The sequence below is a fragment of the Vicia villosa genome, linkage group LG4 (assembly GCF_029867415.1).
Source record: "Vicia villosa cultivar HV-30 ecotype Madison, WI linkage group LG4, Vvil1.0, whole genome shotgun sequence".
NCBI lineage: Eukaryota > Viridiplantae > Streptophyta > Magnoliopsida > Fabales > Fabaceae > Vicia > Vicia villosa.
In genome coordinates this window covers 96,845,191-96,851,185 of record NC_081183.1, presented here as the reverse complement: position 1 = coordinate 96,851,185, position 5,995 = coordinate 96,845,191, and positions in this window count along the sequence as shown.

The window sequence follows — 5,995 nt, the reverse complement described above, 5'->3', positions numbered from 1 at the left end:
TAATTGGTGTCTTCCTAGTCATAATTAGATTAAGGGAAACACTAATGAAGCTTCAAAAGGTAATCCTGGAATATAAACTTGTGGTAGCCAATTTAGGAACAATCTTGAGAGCTTTCTCAGCTATGATTGAAGTTTGCACATCCTTTTAACTTCCAAGTTGAATTGCATGGAGTCAAGCTTGCTCTCGAATATGCTAACAGGAAGAGTTAGAGAAATCTTTAGCTTGAAACTGAATGGATGTTGTCCATTTGTGCATTTTCTAATTTGAATATTGTCCCTTGACATATTTTAATTACATGGAAGAATACTTTACACACTTTATACTCCTTTGGATTCAAGATATATCGCATTTTTAGATAGGGAAATTAATGTGAGGATAGATTAGTCAATGCTTGTTTTTTGTTGATTATAACACTTGGTGAAATTCACTATTATTTCTGGAGAATTTCTTTCCTGACCCCCTCTCTTCTTGGTCACCCTTGCTGAAATTCCCCAAATGCCCCTTTAATTCGAAAATGCACTTCCGAAGTTGGAAAAAGAGTGATTTTGGAAGTACATTTCCGAAATCACTTTTTTTTAACGTAAAATTTTTTTTCGGAAATACATTTCTGAAATCAACATTTCGGATATGCATTTCCAAAATAATGCGCGTTTGGGTGTTTAAACAAAATAGCCTCCCCCCATTTCCATTTACCCTAAATCTTTCAAACTTTCCAAGTTTCTTCTCAACCATTTGCATAACCACCAAAGGCAAATTCAAAGACCATCAAAGGCTACACCAAAGGCTCTTAAACTACTTCTAAAGAACCTCCAACAAAATCTACAATTTATAAGCTTTCAAAACTTTCAATTTAGAATTTAAATTGATATTATGGGTGTTAGAAATTAATATAATGTAGTACATTTTAGTTATTATATGTCAATGGATGTGTTAGGGGTGTTAGAAAGTAGTAAAAATTTCATTTCACTTGATGCATTAGGGCAAGGATTTGAAGTTCTGCAAAAATGGAATTTGCAGGGGGGGTTTGGAAGTGCATTTCTGAAAACACCTCCCTAACCAGTTTCGGAAGTGCACTTCCGAATTTTACCCAGAGTTGTTTTTTTTTAATTTTCTTGAGTGTTTCGCATTCTAAGGGCTTTCAATTTTTTCAGGAAAATAGCAGACAACCCAGCTAGACTCAGACATGGGAGAGAGACACAAACAGCGTCGGCTAGACGCGAGCGGGCGCAGCTGGCATCGATGTAGGGACGGGGTAGAGTACGAGTACCCGTGCAGATGGACGAGGTTGGTTCCTCACCTGGATCGAGGAGTCGGCTGGCTCAGGTGTCTTCTTCCCGTCAGGAGGAGGTACGGGAGGAGGAGGTGAGATACCAGGAGGCGAAGGAGGAGATACCTGATGCTGATCCTCCACACAGGGAGGAGGAGGAGGAGGAGGAGGGCTACCCGAGAGGACCTAGGGACACTTCCGTGCTGATTTCCTACCACGAGCACGTCGCTCGACGTGTATTGGAGGGAGAGGTATTTTTTATAATTTATCCGACTTTATTATTTAACTGTTTTTTATTTAGCTTTTTATTTCACATTTTCTTCACGGTCTAATTAACAATCTTTTTTATTTTTGTTTTTGTTGTAACAGGAAAGGCCGACGCTAAAAATAGTGAACCAAGCGCGGAAGATTTTTGTGAAGGATAGAAAAACACTTAGAAATGGGGGGTTTGAATAAGTGTGACTTTAAAAACTTGTAAGATAAAAACAATGAACACAATTATTTTTATCCTGGTTCGTTGTTAACGAAACTACTCCAGTCCACCCCCTTTGAGTGATTTACCTCAACTGAGGATTTAATCCACTAATCCAACTAATTACAATGGTTATCCACTTAGACAACTTCTAAGTCTTCTAGAGTATACAAATCACAACTTGATCACTCTAGGAAATCATCACTTAGAAAACATCTAAGTCTTCTAGAGTCTACTGATCACACTGATCACTCTAGGAACCTTTTACAATCAATGTAAAATAATGTTTACAAGAGTATAGATTGCTTCTTATAAAGCTATAATCACAACAATGATATTTCTCTTAAGTTCTAAGCTTAACACTCACTAAATATTACAAGAATTTGTGAGGTTGAAGATGAAGTTCGTGAGCTTTGAATTTGACAGCGTTTTGGTATTTTGCGCAAGAGTTCTCTGTGCTGCTGATCGGAAAAATAGCAAGTGTACTATTTTCACCGGTGTAGTTATAATGAGTTTTACCCCAAGTATCGGTCACGAGGATTGCGTAGGAAATACAAGTTATTATACGAAGTCAATTAAACAAAACATCATAGGGGTGTTGTTTTAAAAGATTGAATAAATAGACAAAAATAATAAATAGAATCTGAAATTTAAAGTTGAGCTTTTGTGTATAAATTTAGAGTAATGCCAAGGTAGGTGTATGATCAGCCTTCTAATGACTCTGTAATAAGATCTCTTCAACAAGTTCATATGATGCAACTATTTGTTTTTAAGGGTGTTTTCCTAAGTCCTTAGTGAAAACCTTTTGGTTTGCAATCCTAATGCCTAAGTCCTTAGAAACAAAGGTTTGTGAACCAAAGATGTAAATAATCAAGATTTTTTCAAATAACCTTACGGTATCCCTAGGCCTAGGTGATAACAATAAGATTTAATTGTTTAAAAACCTTAACAATCGTAGTCCTACAGATTGTTAACCGTGGATCAATCTCGTTTTGCCGACAAAGAAAGCAATAAAAACATTAAACAATTAAATTGCAAAATATGAAAGCTTGATTAAAGAACAACGATATTCAGAGTCATTACAAAGAAAATCAGGGACACCCCCCTAGCATTGGAGGGTTTAGCCTCTCATAATATTCAAGAAACCAAAATCAGAAAGTTTAGACATTTACAAAAGATTAGGAGAACTCTGATCTTCAATGGTTTCCACCGTTGAATCTCTTCGTCTTCCACAACCTTGATAACGCTATCTTGCTCTCTTCTGGAATTCTTTCGTACGATCAAAAGTGCCTTCCCCTTGTCTCTCAATCCTCTTTTGATCCCTCTAGGTTTTCAGATCTCCGCCGCAATACCCAAACTGCCCCTGGACTTTAAAAAGATTGGAAAACCCAAAATTCAGAAATTCTGTCCGCGCAGCTGACACGGCCGTGTCACTTGACACGGGCTGACCGTGTCAGCTTCTGGTCTTAGGGTTGAGTTCCTTCAGAAGGTCTGACACGGCCGTGTCAGGTGACACGGTCAGACCGTGTCCGCCTCTGCCCATATGTTCCTTTTTGCTTTTTGCTTCCTTTTTTCACACCTCTTGGCCATGCGATCTTCCATCAATCCGAAGCTAACCTGAAACCATTACCAAACGAGATCAAAAGCACCTAATTTACAATAAGAATGACACAAAAACAAACTTCACACAAATAAACTTAAAACTAGATAAATTAAAGAAAACATTGGGAAATAAACATAAAGTGTTACCAAACATGATGATCGTGTGTCGAATTTATGATGAAATTGAGTGTAAAATGGTGACCGATCACAACCCCAAACATATCTCATTGCTTGTCCTCAAGCGATGCAAGCGAACAAACAAAGGTCACCTTGAATTTTCCTTTTGTTCCACAACATAGCCGATATCATTCGCAACTTGAATTTCTTCCTTGAGTCAGCTTTTGAAACTCATCGCCCCTTGTTGTCCGTCACACTTCAAATCAAAATGTGTTTCACCTGCAAACTTGTCACACTTCTCACAATTTCTCTCTTGGTTAAAGTATTTTTCGCTCAGATCATAGTATTCGATATCAACCCTTGACTTTGCGAGTATCCTACTTCCACTACACAATAAAAAGGAATCACACAATTTGAGGTCTTTATGGGTTGTAATGGGGCTGAGGTGGAGGTTGGATAAACAGTGAACGGGTACACAAATGGTTTTTCTGCACTTATGTTACTCTTATCATTTTTCTTGTACGTATGGGGTGTTCTTCTTATATTCCCCGTTTTCACGAGTCTTTCACTTTTCTTTGGGCAAGTGTGTTCAATCCTTTTTTTTTCTCCTTTTTTTTTCTCTTTTGTTTTTTTTTCTTCTTTTTTTTTCTTCTTTGCCCCTTTACTTTCATACACACATACCGGCCACCCCAAACTTACAATTTTCACACAGTTGTATATAAGAGAAAAACAATAAGTGCTACCCTGAAGTGGTAATAATAAAAGATGGAGATATGACAAAACAAAACAAGGAAGAATGGCTCAACGAGTTACACGAGGGATATGACCATACAAGACAAAACAACAATGGTGGAAAACAATGACAGGAAGATGAAACAAATAACAACAAGCAACTTCCTCTTGTGTGATTTCTCAATTGTGTTATGTTGATAGAATAGACGCAAAATTAGGGAGATAAAGACATACCTGATTTTACTCTCATGGTGATCTCTTTAAGTGTTTGGCTTTTTATAATCCTCATCAGGTAGGTTAAGTTTGCAGCTTCCGCACACCCTCCATGTCGTGTGACTTCTCTTTCCGGCTTGATTTCGTCCCTCAACTGCTCAATTCCGTTCACCATGTTGCGTCCGACATTTTCTTTATGGCTACATCTACTTCCAAGGTGCCTTGAGATATTCGCTTTTGGTTGTGTCGTCCTTCCATTTATCACTCATCACTTCATGCCTTCGACACCAATCCTCATCCTGTTACACTTTTGATACAACTAGAAAGAAAACTTTAGACAAAACAAATTAAAATGCCAAACTAAAATACGAAAACAATACTGATAAAAGAAAACAATACTGATAAAATCCCTCCCCCACTTGCACTAAACATTGTCCCCAATGTTTTCGTACTCGCCGGAGAGGACTTACCGAACATCCTACTGAGGAGGAGGGGGAGGAAAATGCAACATCAATTGTTGCATCATGCTATGCATCTCCGTCATCATCACGCCTTGACAGGTTTGTTCAGCCCCTTGACGGTGTAACTCCAGCCCCTGGCGCGCTTGCTCACCTCTTAGATCGGCGAATTCGCCGTGTATCCAAGTCCATTCTTCACTTGTGAAAGATGATGATTGGGTACCACCTTGTGATGATTGCCCTGTCTCTCCTTGTAGGTGTTCATTCTCTTCATTCCGCTGAAACTGATAATTGCTCCTAAAAATCTCCCGATAGCGCCAATTCTCCTCGCTGAGGGTGGATGTTTGGTCAGGGTTTGGAAGAGTCATGACCACCGTTTTCCCAACTTTGTACTCATAAGTAGTTCCATTCATCTGTATCACAAGTTGGTTAATCAAAGCAAGCATATCTAATTTAGTCATACCTGCGACGGGCTCATGATGGTGCGCCACCGGGTCATAGCCGAGGAATCTAGCTATTTGAGTGATGACACCCCCAACACAAATGTCACCAGAAACTGCTTTTCCCACTTTGCTTAAATGTGCAGCCACAAAGGCCGCCACATTAACCGGAGTCTCCGAAATCATAGAAGACATCAGAAAAAGTTCAGTTTGTGAGATAACGCCCTGACTATCACCCCTGCCAAACATAGAATAAGCCAGACATTTTTGCACATAACGAAAACATGGATTATGAATCCGGGAAGCTTTTGCGTCTTTAGCGATATATTCAGTTCCTGTGATCTTGCCCCAAAACCTTCCGGGTTCAAAATCACTAGGCAATTTTCCCGGTCCATCAGTGGGTATACCAAGGATAGCACCTAATTCCTCTAGAGTTAACCGGTGCTCAGTCTGAAACAATTGAAAAGTGATTGCACTGGTACACATAGGGAGTCTTCTTTCCCAGTCCGTATGGACCTCGTACTCCACCGTACTCAAGAACTCCAATGTTATCTGTTCATAAGTGGGTGTTGTACGCAGCATAAAATCTAGCAATCCTATTTTACTCAACAGTCTATGAACATCCTCACACAAACCCAATTCAGCCAAAGTAGAGGGACACATATACCTGTTCGGAATCAACCGTCGGCTCTT